Below are 16,689 nucleotides of genomic sequence, written 5' to 3'. Positions count from 1 at the left end.
GGGAGAGGCCGCGGGCCCGGCCCTCACCCTCCCGCGGCCCCTGTGTTGTGGCGACGGCGGCCCCCTCAAGGTGAGCGGGGCCCTGGAAACCAGTGTTTTGGTACACGAGCATTTGCGGGGTCACGGCGTCCAAGGCCCAACTGGAGTCTGTCACAAGGGCTGCTCATGCCGTTCCAAAACGTGGAAGCCCCGGAAAGTGGCCTTGAGAACAGAGGCCGGTGATAACGGTTACGGGAGCGTCCTGGGGATTTTGAGGGAGTGCTAACTGGAAACCCCTCCTCCAGTCTCAAGTCTTGGCGTAATTCGAGTTAGGCCCTAAATACATAACTTTCAGCACATAAACTGGACAAAATAAATGTAATTACTCGTGAGGTAAACCGTTGCTAGATTAGGACCGTTCAGCTATTCAAAGGTTTACCAGAGGATAGACGTTCCAGACATTCTTACAAATGTGTGCAGACATCCACTGCTCCATCACCCAGTTTGCATCTCTCAGCTCTCCCAACTGGCATGAACCAGAGAGCTCATTATTTCCCTTCTTCTCCCAACAGGACCATTTTGCTGTCTTCCACCATTCATCATTACAGTTTTTAAGAAAGCTACAGGAATATTAGTGTCTGTGAGACTCATTCTTCCCTGTAACAACACTGAAGCCAGCAAAACCACAAATGCCTATCTGAATTTCACAGCATTTTAAAATCTCCACTGTAAATGAAAAGTGCATTTTTTCCCAGTTTGAATATACTGGTTTTTTTCTCAAAAATGAGAACATTAAACCCTTAAGAAAACTGAGTACATAGTCTCTAGAAAAACACTTGAGTTGTGTAAATGAAATACCTGAAAGTAACATAGTATGCTAATTCAAATTAGTGCTAACACAAATTTCAAAACAGTCAAATTACTAAATACCGGGTGACTTCACAAGGAAAAGGCTTCATATGCAAAACTATACATTCTATTTACAAATCAAATATTTTTGGCCTACATTTTTCTAGCCAATATCTTCCCCTTGCATATTAGTGCTCTGGCTGCATTGCTAATAGTTTTTGCCATCCACAATTTCCCCACATCACAGAAAAGAAAGTAACAAATATTAGAGTCTGTCACAAAAATTCAGGAGGACTGTTAAAGATAATAATACTGATTAAGATGGATGATCAGTTGCCCATCTCCATCTTTTCATTCTGCAGTAGGATGAGATTGGGGTTTTTTCCAGTTATATTCTTCACTGCCTAGGCTGTTAAACATCTCTATGCCCAAAGAGTTAATTTGGGGAATTTCTGACAGCAAGAAAGTGAAAAAATAGCACATGCTTATAGCAGTTAATTTTAAATAATCTTACTTTTTCAGGTGAACATCCACAGCTGTTTTGTATGCTTCGGCCACACAATTTTGTATTTTAACAAAATTCTGAGCTAACAAGAACTACACAAGAAAGCAATTTTGGGGTATGCTGACTAAAGCTAGTGTGTAAAAAAGTAATGAGATTCTCTGGAATATGTGTGAGATCCCACTCTTAACCTGCAGAGCCTCATACATAGGGTATTGTCTGCTGACTTCACTAACTTTATTGATGAACATTTTACATGACAAAAGGCATGGGGATTTTCTGGTTACATCTGCAGTATTCAAGTGATTCCCTCAAATTTGGTTTCCACTAAAAAGAGTGAGCAAGCAAAACCTTCAAAAGAAAAGCTATAGTTTCAGAAGACAAATAAATGGAATTTAAAACCTAGTATTTAAAATAATATTTCATTTTGAAGACTGGATAGTCCTGATGTACCAGTTGACTTCAATAGATAAACTCATAGAAACTATGTTACAGTGTATTAATTATAAAGCAGCAATGTGTTAAATCATCAAACACTTGAAGTCTGAAAAAAAATAGACAATTTTTCTGTATCTCATAATAATGACTAATTTAACTGATCTCAGTTATTTTATAATTAAAAGAAAAACAATGGAAAATGTTTAATTTCGTGCATTTGATTTAATTACCACTTACATCCTTTTTCAGGATTTGTAAGCTGAAATTGAATGAAGAGGTAGAAGACAAGTTATATAGAAAGATTAGGAAGACAGAAGGATTTTTGGTTTAGCAGAGGACAGAGTGTTGGTGAGACAAACATTTTACAGTGAGTAAGATACTAAATTATTCTTTAAAAGTTATTCTGGGTGGGAAAGGGTACCTTGTTACCCCTTAAATCATATAAACACATTAAAGTATATGACAGAAGCATTTTCATAACTGGAGATCTTGGGCAATACCAAATCTACTAACTATTAAGAAGCACTATAGAAGTTAAAATAAGGTTTGCCTTCTTCTCCAGCTTCATCCCTCCTGGCAGCAGCCAGCATCTTGACATTCTGTAGATACCCTGGCATTCAAGAATCAAAGGATTAGGTTGTATGTTATTATTCTCAATGCAACAGTTATTTAGAAATACATTTTAATAACCTATCAACCAGTTGTAGGCTATCTAGCAAATCTGATAGGTCATGGTGCTCCACAGAAACACTTATGATTAGTATATTTCTGGATAGTTATTACCTTGCAGTTCTAGGAGGGAAGCAACTGGCTGTCTGCCAGCATGGGTGAAGTAATTAATCTAAATTCTGGTTTAGAACAAGCTCTGATTTTCAAGTCAGAAGTAGCACTCTAGTAGCAATAGAGACAGAACAAATGCTGCACTCCCAAGAATCAATATAAATCCAAGGAGAGGCTTAAGACCATCAAGACCATCATATTTTACAAGGATCCATAACTAGTCATTAGACAAAATACAATTCCAGTCAGCCCTGACCTGTGTTAGATTCCAACTAACTAAATTAAAAAGCCTTTAAAACCAATTAAAAACTCCCGAATTATCCATTTTTTACTATGGAAATACGCAGTCATGATTTAACTCCTTCCGAGTGAAAACTGGGATATGCAATTATGTAACATTTTAAATGGTAAAACACTGGAGAATTCTGTGGACATGTATTACATAATACTATACAGAAATAAGTTCATAGCTACTTAGCAATTCAGTAAGTCAGTATCAAGATGAAAAATTGATTTAAAAAGTGTGAAACTTAGATAATAACTTTTACAGTTTTAAATTTTGCATGTCTGCAAGGTCAAACAATATAAAAAGGCATTTTTTATGTCTCTCTTTCTTTTGGCGAGGTTTTTGGGAGGTTATGCCTGGGTGAAATAAAATGTCTTATACCATGCTCTGAAGAACAAGATAAACTGGAGAGTTACAAGTAATTAGAAAAAATATCAAATAATAAGTCATCCACTGAAAAAGTTTGTTGGTGGTGGTTTTGGGTTTTTTTCTTAAGTTAGAGACTATTACCAGATCTGAATTAGTTTGACAGACAATCTGTGCAGAAAAATAATCATGTGCCAGCTAAAGCCTAAACACTGTATACAGAGCTCAGAACCCACCTCAACATATCTAGTTTATTATCGAAACAAACAGCAAACAGTGTGCCTGGCACAAATAAATTGGTTTTCCAAGAGGAATACAAACCTATGTTGTCCTATACCAAGTGCTTTATAGGTTGTTCCCTTCCAAAGTCTTAGTTTGGTTCATTAGATTGTTACTTCATGGTTCAGGCAAACAGCCAACATTTTTCAGTCAGGAGGAGACCCATACAGGATTCAGGTAAGGCTTTGGCAATGGCCTATTTAGTTATGAAATAGTTGCCTGGAGCATACTGGAGGGAAAAGGAGAGTGTCATCGCTTTCCTTGCTTGCAAATCCCTTTTTTTTTCTTTTTGTGAAGTAGCTCTCACAGAAGCTTATGGTTGCTTTTCAAGTTTTCTGATGGGAAAACAAGCACTAATCCCCATTTCTATACTTGTAACCAGTCTCCTGAGGCACATGATTTAACACCTTGCTCAGATCCTGCCACATCTACCAGTTCCTACTGTTTTAGCTCTCAGTACACATGAATGTTTCATTGTTCCCCTGTTCAGCCTTTACTTATTGACTGTACTTGGACTCGTGATTGAGAACAGTCACAAACATTTGCCAGAATAAGAGCATTTTGAGAACACCTCCAAAGAAAATGGTCATGTTTCCCACCATTTTTTTCTTCTCCTCTTCCTCTATCCATACAAGCAGGGACAAAAAGTCTCCTGGTTTTCATTTTCTGCATGAATCAGTAAGAATGAGAGCACTATTGTGGGGAAGCTTGGCCAAAGCAGCAAGGTTTGCATTCAGCGTTAAATGACCAGTGATTAGGGAGTTTTGATTTTTGCTTGTTAGTGATTTTTTTTTCAGCAGACTTCTGCTGATAACTGAGACATAAATGCATACAGAACCATAAGGGTCCACTTTATTCACATTCCTGTTTATGTTTGAAATTCACTTTAAGAATCAAAATTATAGTCAACAGAGTCTTGCCACCAGAAATTCATCAGCAAGCCAGGTACTGGCTAAATGTAACACTTTACATCAGATGTTCTGCAAACAGTACAAAGTAAAGATATTTTTCACCAGGTATCTTTTGTCAGGCAACATTCCTATTGATTTTACTGGGAGTTAGTCTGAGCAGACACCACAGAGTGTAATGAGGATTATAAAATCAGAGTGGATGCCTCACTGAAGAAGCTGTGGGTCACAAAGAAATCTGATTATATGCATTATCCCTTACACTTTTGATTTGCCAGAGAAGAGGGAAAATTACAAAAGACAACATTCTGTTTTTCACATCTAGGTACAGAGGAAGCTTGAAGCATTTTAATGCTCTTTGATACAAATACCTATTTTGTACTGCATATGGTTTTTTGCCTTCCTACTGTAATATAATTTACCATTGTAGCACCTCTTTTTCCCAGCTCTCCTCCTAGATTGCTGGTGCTGCACAGAGAAGGCATCCTTTTATTCAGTGAGGTCATTATAAGAGTGTTATCCCTGGTCTCAAGAGGAAAAACAAAAGACAGTCTGGTTTGCAACAGGATAGTTCAGATAATGTAGTATGACAAGAATAGGTTGGCCATCCCAATTAATATGGTGACACTGAATAGCAATAACGTCACCATAATTTTCCTTACTGCATATGCTAGGTTTTTAATTCCTGTTTGTGTTTGTTGGCTTATATTTCTATTTCAATGGATTGGTTGGTAGGGCTCTTTTCATTTCTCTCAGTTGTGTGGAGAGGACACACGACCCTCTGGCTAAGGTGAAAGACTCTCTTTGTTAAAAAGTATTAGACCTGATTCATTAAAGATTCAAGCACATACAACCAAAGTAAGCCCAAAATTAAATATAAATCTCTTAGGCAGTTATAAATAAATCCATACTTGTTTTGATTATTTTCTGCATTTGCTTAAGATGAAAAGCTCTTGGGAAGATCACACATTTACAGAGCTGCCTGAGGAAAATTTATAGCTTGTCAGCTGCATAAAGATATCATCTTCCAAAGTATTTTTGGATGACATGGTAACAACATTCAATAAGACATTAAACAGAAATCCTTTGCAAGCTGTGCCTGTGTTCACTGTGATACTGCTAGAAAGTTTATTTCTCTCTAAATGAAAGCAAGCAAGCAGATAATTTCAACATCTGCACAGTGAACTACGCATCCTTCTTCACAAGGATGGCACAAATCCTGTCCTGGGTGGCCCAGTGGGGTTAGGGAGGATCACTACATGGTGCACCTGTTACACGGGCATCCTGCAAACAGATTAGATTCCAGCAGGCACACCCCAGGGAGGCACTTCTAGACATGATAAAATACTATAGCCTTGGCTGCCTGCGTGGCCTTGGCTGCCTGCATGGCCTTATTTACAGTGTTACAGAAGCATACAATACCACAGAATCGGAGTTGGAAGGGACCTCATCTAGTCCAATTCTCCCACTAAAGGGAGAATTATTATATTATTATTATTATATTATTGTAACACATGCTGCCTTAAAAATTCTAAGGGTGCTAATGTTTGTTTCAGAACTCCAGAACATGGGAATTTCTTGCTGCAGAAGTGCTTTTGCTGTTTGGCATTTTACATATTTTGAAGGTTTGGACAGGTGATAGGAAAAGCTACTGCCTTAACAATAGAAAAACCAATTGTCTCTGTATTTGTCCTAGAATACACTATTTGAGGACCATTTTCAAATAAATTGTCTCCAACAGTTTCAACAAACATGTCTGTCTTTTTAGTCATCACATTACAAACAATAATTTTTACAATCAATAGATTTCATCCATGAGCTTCCAATAAACAGTCCTTAGAAGTATGACAATGGGAAGCCCTGGAATGTGACCTATCCTGGTAACTAACCAAAGCAGAAAGTTCCCCAGCTGCACATCAAAGGAGATGTAAAACTGCTTTTAGCAAGGAATTAGAGTTCATTTAAAAATCCAGCTAATTTACCCTCAAAATTTTCCTCCCCACTGACTGTAGAGTTCCTATACTGCTGCATCCAAAAATTTGTTTTTTTGCTGTGGAGGGTTTTTTGAGGCAGAGGTAAATAGGAAAGAACTTCTGGATTCCAGCTACTAAGTCTGTCACCCCTCCTTGTTTCCAATTTCATTTTGACAATTTAGCTTCCTTTTGCAACAACTGCTTTTTCTTGAAAAGTTTTATTCCACTATTTATTCAGGTTCAGCTTTCCAAATCGTGCATTATGTGTTTCAGGATTGCATTTCTTCCTTTTTCTCGATAGTGAGGAAATCCATTAAGAAACTAATTTTAAGCCATGGCCACTTTTTCCTCCTTTGCCACTGTAAGCCCCCAGTTTTATTGTCACCTTCCTGGTTGCTGTCTAACAATCAGATAATGAAAAGCAAAGGGGTATCTGGAGTTGCTATCAAGGAGAAAGTACACGTTGGGAATGAAAAGATGTCTATGGCTGCTGCATCTGCTGAATTCTAATAGAAACTAATTCTATCTAGTTAGAGGAGAGACATTGGTCCTGCTTAGTGCCAGAGGCCTTCTGAAGCATGTATATGCTCATAATAAATCCTTACAAACTATTTTAGATTTTATTTATCTTTGTGGTTTCTAGTTTTGTAACTTGGTTATAACATGGCCCTTAACAAAACTGCAACAAAATCCATTTTTTCAATATGATTATGATTTCAATATGATTTCAATTTTCAATGTGATTTTGTACAGTACAAACTGACAACCAATACAAGCAAGAACTGGCTGGTGAAGGGATACCTGCTTATATCAGTACTGGTAAATACAGTATCTCAGCAGGCTAAGCTTGGAGGTGTCAAAGCTGTCACCATATTTAAAATACTAACCCCAAAATCTGCTTACCCCAAAGAAGATGGTAGAAAGACAGTACCCTAGAAAGGAGGTAAATCTCTGCAGATTATCAGTATAAATTGAGGATGTTATAAATTGCAATCTCTTGTGCTGATGAAGCTAAAATGCAAGCAAAAAGTTAAACTTGCTCCTATAATTCTTGGTTCAAGTGAGACACTGTTCTAAGCCATTCCCAATTTATCATGCTTTATCTTGAGTTTTGAATAACAGCTGCAACGACAGAGATGTAACTATTGTGATTTGACTTAACTGTTCTAAAACACTATACAGCTAATTAGTTTCAGCCAATAGACTAAGAAATGCTGGTTTATGTGCCTTTCAGATCAGTTGCTGTATGCACTTTTTGTGTGTGTACCAGAAGAGTTTAGCCTAGACTAAGTTCTAGAACTACGAACTAATATTCGTACTGAGAAGTTACAAGTCCAATTTTTAATGGAAAAATTTACTGTTTTGGAGATCTTACAGCTGTTATTTCCTACATCAAAAAGCTTGTTTTACCTACAACATAAATTATGAGTAATGTGTGCATCTTAGTGTGCTAGTAATCTACCAAGATTCATCTTGAAAAGCATAATCTGGAAATAGCCTAGTACATCTCCTTTTGTACATATTTAATACAAACACTACCAGTCTTCCATGTGCTAGGATATACTGAATTCAGACTATTAACAAGAAAAGAATAAACAGAACTTCAAATCCTATTTTGTCTCTATTCCTAAGATCAGATTCTGTGTATTGTGTGGGAAGATGGAATAGTTGCTGCACTTTCCCAATTGCAATTTTTTCTCATCTTCATGTGTGCATAAAAAGAGAAATGGTATGTTTCATCCTCTACCTTCTTAGTACCTACAAGAAGACTAGGAAAAATTCAGCTCTTTGTGACTGTAATTCATGGAGCAACCCTCCTGAATAACCAGAACATTAGAATGCTGAGGGACAGGTTCTCATCCTTTTGATGTCACGTCTGAGACAACATAGAGGGGAAGGCAGTGAAATTATCCCTGAGCCAGCTCTCTGGCTAGGGCCTATGTACACAGCCCAAGTGCTATTTGCTCAGTTTCTGTGACAGAAGACTGAATTTAGTTCTTTCTTCTATACCAACTGCAACTGACCACCTCTTCATATTACTAGGCACTAAAGTGTATTAGGCAAAAAGCATGTCAGTTGAGTTTTCAGAGATCTTTATTGATAGATCCCTTTACTCAGCTTTAACAATATCAAATCCAGTTTTGCACCATGCTAGTTACACAGGTAACGTTTCTTTTATTAAATGCACCCATGCCTATAAATCCTCATCATATGCCAGGGCTGCAGTATGCCACTTCGATGAACATAAAGTTAGAAGACCACTTCCTGCCCCACAGAGACTTTTGATGGGAGAAAGAGAAGAGAATATGGACAAAAGGAAGTGGCAAAACAATACAGAGAGCAAATATGAAGTAGTTTCAGTATATTAACATCTTGATATTTATGCTGTTTTGTAGGGACCTAAAAAGGGGGTGGGTGGTTGCAAAAAATTTACTGGGATTTGAATTAATTACTCTTCTGAAGCATGAGGAATGGCACAGGAAAATGTGAATATTTTAGTTGAATAATCAACTAAATAGGCATGAATCCTATTGCATGAATGTTTTTATGGAGGAAGAATTCAACCATTCAGCACCATTTATTGCTAAGAGACAGTAAAGAAGAGGCTGTAATAGATTTAAGGAGGATGGTTTGTCTGCTTGATTCAATATGCAAACCAGAAGCATATGACTGCAGAGAGGGATCATATTTTCAAAGTCACTGCCTAGAAAGAAAAGTTTTAGCAAGATAGACATCAGCAGAGAGAAGTACTAGAATACATTCATTTACTATGAAGCACAGATACAGAATCTTAGAAATACAGTTGTTGGGTTTTTTTCCTGGTGGACATACTATACTTGTCAATTATGGTACTGAGAATCAGTCCTCACAATGTGGTTTTTTTAAAGCATTTCACATTCACCAGCTACATATTTAAACAGAAGAAACCCTTCGCATCACCACTGCATTACATACAGATTCACTTATACACATTCCATTTTTCATGACATGCCCACATCAGACATATAACATTACTAATAAAAAAGCCTTACTGCTTTTAATCCATTTCTTTTTAGTAAGACAAGGCTTCTGTATCCTCTGGGTCCTACCATTTCCTCTTTGTTACTTTATGTCCTGAGGCATGGAAAAGCATCTGCTGTCTTTTCATTGTATTCTTCTGCTGGCTGTAAGGAGTAATTTTTGTGCTTGGTGTGTATGAGACCTTCACAAGGAGAGATCCATTCTAGCCAGAAGACCTCCCTTTAGTTTAGGTTATTTCTTCTGTTACATCTCTGGCCTCATGAAGAAACTGTGTTAAGGCCTTCCCCATTTGCTAAAAATCTAGTCTGAGTTTCATCTTCCAAAGAAGCAGATCCTTCATAGTCTTCTGTCTAAAAAGTTACCTACATGAATTTACACACTGATTCCAGCTTATAAAAGGCTCTGGAATTCCCACAATATTAGAATCATGTGGGAGGCAGGAAGCATTTGTACCCCATTTGTGCTGTGGGAACACAACCCTTTACTGTATATGCAGAAGACAAACAATAATTTGGAGGCCAAACATAATTAGCTGAGCTATAGCAAAGTGGATCTCCCACACTCTCTCATACATTGCATTTAAAATTAGTATTTCTGTTCATGTGATAGTGCTGTGGTGGTGAAGAAAAAGCTGTATGGATACTCTGAAAACTACTTTGGTTTCATGGAGAGCATGGAAACTGCTGTCATAATTCTTCTGTACATATCTGCCAACATTGAGCTATAATCAATGGAAAGTCTTGCACAGGTGTCAGTTGTTGGTAGATTAACATTTTCAGTCCTTCTCTATTTTACAACTTTCATCAGTAGTTTTGGACATTAATCCTGTTTGTTCTCCATCAACACAAATGTAATTTGTCAGGCATCAGATCTTCAGGGATCTCCCCTGGTCCTTGTTGATAGTCCCCAGAAAAAAGTTGTCTTCTGATATTCCTTCACTAAAACATGGGCAAGAGAACTGCTTTGAACCTTTTCCATTTTGAGGAGAAATTATGACAAAGCTTGTGTATGAATATCTGATTCTGTCATTACTTGAGACTGAGAGGCGGACCCATTGTTCAAGAGACTGCTACCTGTAATTTAACTTATTAACTGTGCACATACCCTTGATTCTCTACAGGAGTTAAGTAATGGATAAAAAAGAGAATAATATATTTTGAAGCCATATGTTTAAGTGGACATGAATTAACTCCCTCAGTTACTGCATAATCCATCACATTTTGCTTCACTAATCCTCTACATATTACTGAAAAGCCTCACTAGATAAAAGGAAAACAAGGAGAACTTGTGAAGAAATAAAGGATCACTGCAGCAGGAAATTAAATTCGTCAACATCCAAATTTTTTCTTTACTTTACTTTACTAACCTGTAAATGGGCAATTTGCAGGCAAGTTCCAATTTGGAGAATAGTGTATGAGTCTACAAAGTGAAAAGGGACTTTCTAGGCTAGAGCAAGACATTGTACAGGACAGACCACATATGCTCTCTCTATATTCTAAGACTTCTGTTCAAGGTGGTGTAAATCTACATTAGGTTCATCATCTGAGAAACAGAACTGTAACAGCATCTGCACCTCTTGCCTAAAGGAGAATTTAAACAGGAAAGGAACTTTCCCTTAAAAATACAATTGGAGAATTTCCAAATTATTAAGTAAATAATAATGTTTTGGACTTCATATAAAATTAATGCTGTCTCCTTTCCAGTGATCACAATCTATTTTAATTCACAGTAAAATCTGAAACAATTTAATTATTAAGGAGGTAAAACACTGCACATCTCTAAATTAATCAAGGGGGACAGAGGGAATGTTTTTGTATGGCTCACACAGGAAGATGGGATTATGATAAATGTGATCACTTCCCTCTCTGTTGAACAGTTTTCTCTACTTTAACAGATCCAGAGCTTTCTGGCTACACTGAGTTTACAGCCTGTACAAACTGAACAGCTCATGATACAAATTAAAAACTTCTTGAGGGGTAGTTCAGTAATGTTTCAAGAAAATGTTTGTCAGACTAACAGACTCCTTCCACTCACCATGGCCATTCTGTAAATCTTGAAATGGAACTCAGAGTTTGAATATACAGGCACACAAAAGGCATTCTCTCCCAAGGTTGTGAGCATCAATTACTATCATCACATTTTAACCCTGTATTGATAATTACCCTCTTTCTCTCTCTCTTTCATCATTCAAGTTACAAGAGAACGTGCTCACATCCTGTAATTAATACATTGATCTATATTGGAAATTTATGAGTTTCCAATGTCTGTATTACAATTTATAACGCAAGAAAATGCCTAAAGGTGAACTTTTTCTACCTGTCATCAAAATTTCTGAATCACATCTCCTAGTTCTGATTTAAAAAAAAAAATACAGTTTGTATTTATTCTGTATTTTTCCAGCATTCTTTCTACAAGGCTGAGGGGGGAGGGGGCATGACACATGACAAGAATTCAGAATTTAAGCCAGGATCGATTCAAGTACACCATGCAAGAACACAAAGCAGAAATACTCAGCTGTCTTATGATACAGATAATCTTTCCCATTATTCCCCACAGAAAGTACAAATGTTTGTTTAAACTAAGTATAGCCATATCAGTTGTGTATTTCTTCATTTCATATATGCCAGAATGAAGAATATTCGAAGTATTTTTAATTGTTATCATTATGATAAAAGGTATTTCCCTTTTAACATGTATTTCACGAACTTTGACATGTTCTGGGAAGCTAACCAGAATAAAAAAAATAAAGAAACTTAATTACACAGCAATATGCTGCCAACAAGTGTTGGGTACGAAGGCCAGAAGTCAAGTTCCAATCTTCTGAGTCAATTCACAATAGAAAACAGTGTAACCACATTTTCTATAAATTTTTCCTGTCTTTTTTGCTACCCATTTGTTGGGACTCCATCAAGCTTCTGCCACACCACAGTGAACAGTTAGCTACCTCAGATTATTATTAATGTAACATCTTGCACTATTTGGCTAGATATTTTTGTAAGCCTAATTAGCAAAGGTTACATCATTAGTGAAGATTTAGTCCTAGCAGGGCTGGACTGAAACTCTTATGCCATGTAGTAATTCTGCAAGTTATATTAGCTATACTTCCACACTTAATACAACTGTGTTTATATTAGGTATTTTGTTGCTATGAGAAGAAAACATAATTGCTGACAAGCATATACTCTGAGAGCATTGAATCAAGTCCAGCCTTCTGCCTGAAATTTGAGCACTTATGGCATCTGATCACTTACTGGCACAAATACAGTAAGAAAAAGCCAAACCAAACCAAAACTAAAACTACACCACTTTGGTAGAAACTAGACAAAAATATGAAAGCGGGCAACTTAAATCGCAGCTGAAAGAGGGCAGAGTCTCATAAAACTCATTTAACTGGAAAGCCAAGCACTATAGTTATCAGGTTCTAATCTAGATTATTACACCATCAAGTTCTAATCTAGATTATTACACCATCAAGTTACTGTAGCATGAATCAGGATTTAAGAGCAACAGTGATATTTAGAAATCTGCATATTAAATGAAATGTTTTCTAGGAGGTATGAAAATATAATTTAAAAGTTAGTGATTAGATAGAATATGGTAACTTAAAATGCTTCCTAAGAAAATATACCCAATATCTTCTGCTCATATCACCAACTGCAGGCAGCTGCATAATGTGATACACACCAGATAAAAATAAGAGAACTATGAAAAAGCCTACTATCTTTAACACACTGCACTTCTACAGTCCACTACAGAGAAAGCTTGAAGCCTAGAGTTTACTTAGATTTATTTCTGCAGAGATTCTAGGAGTTCCCGCAACAGCCTCCAGATGCTGTCAGAACACTTTTTAATTTATCTTGAAATGCATATATCAACTGTGCCTCAATTGCTGCTAAATGTTTTACACTGTTCTTCCCTGCTGACATTACACTCCTTTTGCAGAGCCCGGGCTTAGCATGCTGCAGCCATTAAACTTATCTTGACCCATGCAAGGGGCCAGAAGAAGTGAATACACAGGCTGTATTAATTTCTTTACAGTAAGCTTATAAAAAGGTCAGCATGCAAGGTATGGGTGGGTCAAAGCCCATCGAAGCAGATGACAATGTTACATGGGTGAACCAGGATGGAAGTTTGCACAGGAAGCAGCAGTTTACATATCAGGGAAAAGCTGCACAGCATAAGTCCCAGCCATTGGTTTTATTGATCCTAAGAAATAGACAGATTAAAAGGTGGTGGGGCCATATCTTATTTCTTCCTGCATTTTCCTTTCAAGAGCAGCACAGGACAGTAACAGAGAGAATCTGGGCACAGGAACCGCTCTGATGTGAGAAAGTTGTATGCTGCTTTAAGCTAAATTCTGTCCCAACTCACAGCAAAAGCTCTGCCCAGCCCACTTACTGACTTATCTGTATAGAGCCTACTCTATACATTTTACCTCTAGACATTAACCAAAAGTGTTAAGAACCTTAACACTTTAATTTCAGCCACATCGTTTCTTCTCAGCATATGTTCCAAGGGCTATCATTAGAGCTTGTTTAAAAGAAGGGTTATTTATATGATACGTAATAGGTGGTGCATAATGTTGCAGAGTTATACACCATGATTAGCCTCTGTAACATATGCTTTCTGAGGCACCCATCTGTAATTTTGACAAAGTTTCTAAAATTAATCTTTGTATTCTAGTATGTGCAGAAGTGAAAACCTATTTTCTCAGCGATTCATAGATCTCCCATTGTTTCTCATTTTGTGGAACAGCAGAGTATGCCCTGTCCTCTCTGGTACCTGCATTTGTTAGTATTTCCTCTTGAACTCACACATTCAGAGGGAGTTTCCCAAAGGAAGGCATTCCAAATAGTGTTCCATGTCAACTTGTGACCCTGAAGCAAACTAGCTGACATGCCAGTATCTTCCAAGGGTGACATATCTATTCCCCTGATATATGAGCATCTTGAACTCAATGTTATGTAGTCCAAATTGCAGGGATGACTAGATCATGAGGCAATCCTGCTGTTTTACTAGAGTTGCATGGAGGTGTATTTTGTTTGTGGAACCCAGCAATCTTTTCATCTGTAGTTGAAAGTGTCCTGGAGAAAGACAACCCTACACCCAGGCTGCTTGATAAGCCCTATTTCCTTTTCCCCACTGCTAGTACTCTGGTAGATTTTAGTTTTGAAAAAAGCCAGGAAACTACAGCATGCCATGTAGTTAATATTCCTTCAAAAGCAGGCATCCTGCTCCATTTCTTGCCCTCGCATTTTAATACTACTGCCATCTTTTAAATACCTGCTATGCTCTCAAATTATGAGCCTTTCCTCCTCCTTCTGTTTCTACCCCCCTATTGACTTCCAAACTTACATATGTAAGGACAATGTACAATCACAGTACGGATGTTAGAATCTAACTTTTTTTATATATAGCAATTATGGATAATATTAATATGATAATAAAATAACCTCCTGAGGGATTCAGTTCACTCTTGCAGTCTCAGTGTCAGTGAACATGTAGGAAATCAGCATTTGTCCCATAGTAAGTGTCACCACTCTGCAGATACAAGCTTTCTTCCAAGAGCCAAAGAGCCACTCAGTCCCACTTACCTAGTCACTATTTCCAGATTTAATATCCTGTGTTAATGAAACAGTTTTGAAAATGTTACCCCAATCTAATAAAAAAAAAACATTGAGTTGAAAATTTGCCTCTTCAAATGTAGCACCAATACTTACTACAACACTACCTTTTTTTTTTCCCCTCATTTTCACATGCACAATTATGTGCATGTTTTTGTGGAAGATCTTTAGAAGTTCATTGAACATTTTAAATTTTCAGTTTCCAGTAAAAATTTTTGTAGGATTTACTGATTCTGCAGAATTCTTACAGATAGGTTTCCAAAACTTTCCCTATCACTGATGGGTAGAAAAGTTGAAGAAAATTATTATACCAGAGAAGAGTTAAAAGGAGTTCTTTACAGGAAGAGAGAGTCATCAATCTTTCATTTCAGAAAGTAATAGTATAGACTCTTACAAAAGTTTTTCCATCTCTAGCATAAGTTGTAAACATACCAAGAACAAGAATCAGTGGGGAATGACCACCATTGACCACCAGCCTCATTTCTTACAGCAGTAGTAGGGTTAACTGGTTTTGACTGGACAGTGGATAAAATTAGGAGTGTGGAGATCCACATGTGTAATTTTATTTCCTCTGTATTCACTTTCATTTTTGAATTAAGCCTCCGCTGCAGCAACAGCAGTTAAAAGCATTGTTGAGATTAAATTTGAGGAAAAAGTGTGTGTGTATGTACGTATTTATATTTGTAGAGAGGTTTTCATTGGGTAATATGAAACAACTGAAAGTAGGAATTGTGTGTGAGGCACGCATTGCTGTCATCAGTGGTCAAAAACTCAAATCCCATTGGGCTGTCCATTGCTGGATTCAAAGCACTGACATTGATGATCCCACCATTCCTCAGCATGGACCAAAAGTCACACACAGCTAGGGTTTTAACATGCTCTGCTGGCCAGGTCAAACCCTTTGCAAAAGCATTATGGTATTAGCCCATCATTTGTTCCTGTATTATTTGTTGAATTTCTATTAATGCTGCATGAGTACAGAGAAGAAGGGAGAGGACAAGGAAGTGCAATCCATAGCTGGTACAGCTGGAGCCCCCCATTTTCAGAGAAACTGTAAAAATAATTAAGCTTTTTGTATGAAAGACATACTGCCCTGTTCTTATAGCAAAGCCAGCATGAAATGTAGTAGCTTTGCTTAGGCATAGCAACACAGAACAACCCTCTGCTCAAAGCAGGTGTGAGTAGATCTGATGGAACAGGGCTTTGTCCTGTACAGTTCTCCAAGGACAAAGATTGCCTGACTTATCTGGGCATCTATCTCAGTGTCTGATCACCCTCACAGTGAATACAGTTCTCTTCATATGTAACTGTAATTTCACATGTTCCAGTTTGCATCCATTGTCTCTTAACTGTACAATCTCTGGGAAAAGTCACCCTCTGTCTTTTCTATACAGATCCAGATAGCAATAAGCTTTCCCCTTCTTCAGGTTGAAATAACCCAGTTCTTGCAGCTTCTCCTTGTGTATCATGTACTGCAATCCCTTGGTAATCTTGGTGGCCTTTTGCCATATTAGCTCCTATGGAGTCTTTCTGGTACTAGAGAACCATTAGAAGATTTCTAGCACTCTATATGCCAGAGATGCACCTCAGTTAAATGACTGTGAGAAGTGTGGAATTCTTTCAAAAGTAGCAGTAAAATATTTTACAAGTTGATCATAAACTCTCATACTGGAGCATTATATCT

At 37.4% G+C, this 16,689-nt stretch overlaps 1 long non-coding RNA gene across 1 annotated transcript in view; it reads left to right on the top strand.

Moving 5' to 3' along the window:
- The first annotated feature begins 13 nt into the window (after positions 1–13).
- Positions 14–16,689, top strand: part of LOC115598945 — a 58,357-nt gene continuing 41,681 nt past the window's right edge. Inside the window, exons 1-2 of the long non-coding RNA XR_003988032.1 lie at positions 14–70; positions 2,018–2,135. This is a non-coding gene — a long non-coding RNA (uncharacterized LOC115598945). The remainder of the gene's footprint in view (positions 71–2,017; positions 2,136–16,689) is intronic.

This window comes from Calypte anna, chromosome 11 (assembly GCF_003957555.1).
Source record: "Calypte anna isolate BGI_N300 chromosome 11, bCalAnn1_v1.p, whole genome shotgun sequence".
NCBI lineage: Eukaryota > Metazoa > Chordata > Aves > Apodiformes > Trochilidae > Calypte > Calypte anna.
Note: the sequence above shows the minus strand (reverse complement) of the source record. Positions and strands in the feature narration are given on the sequence as shown.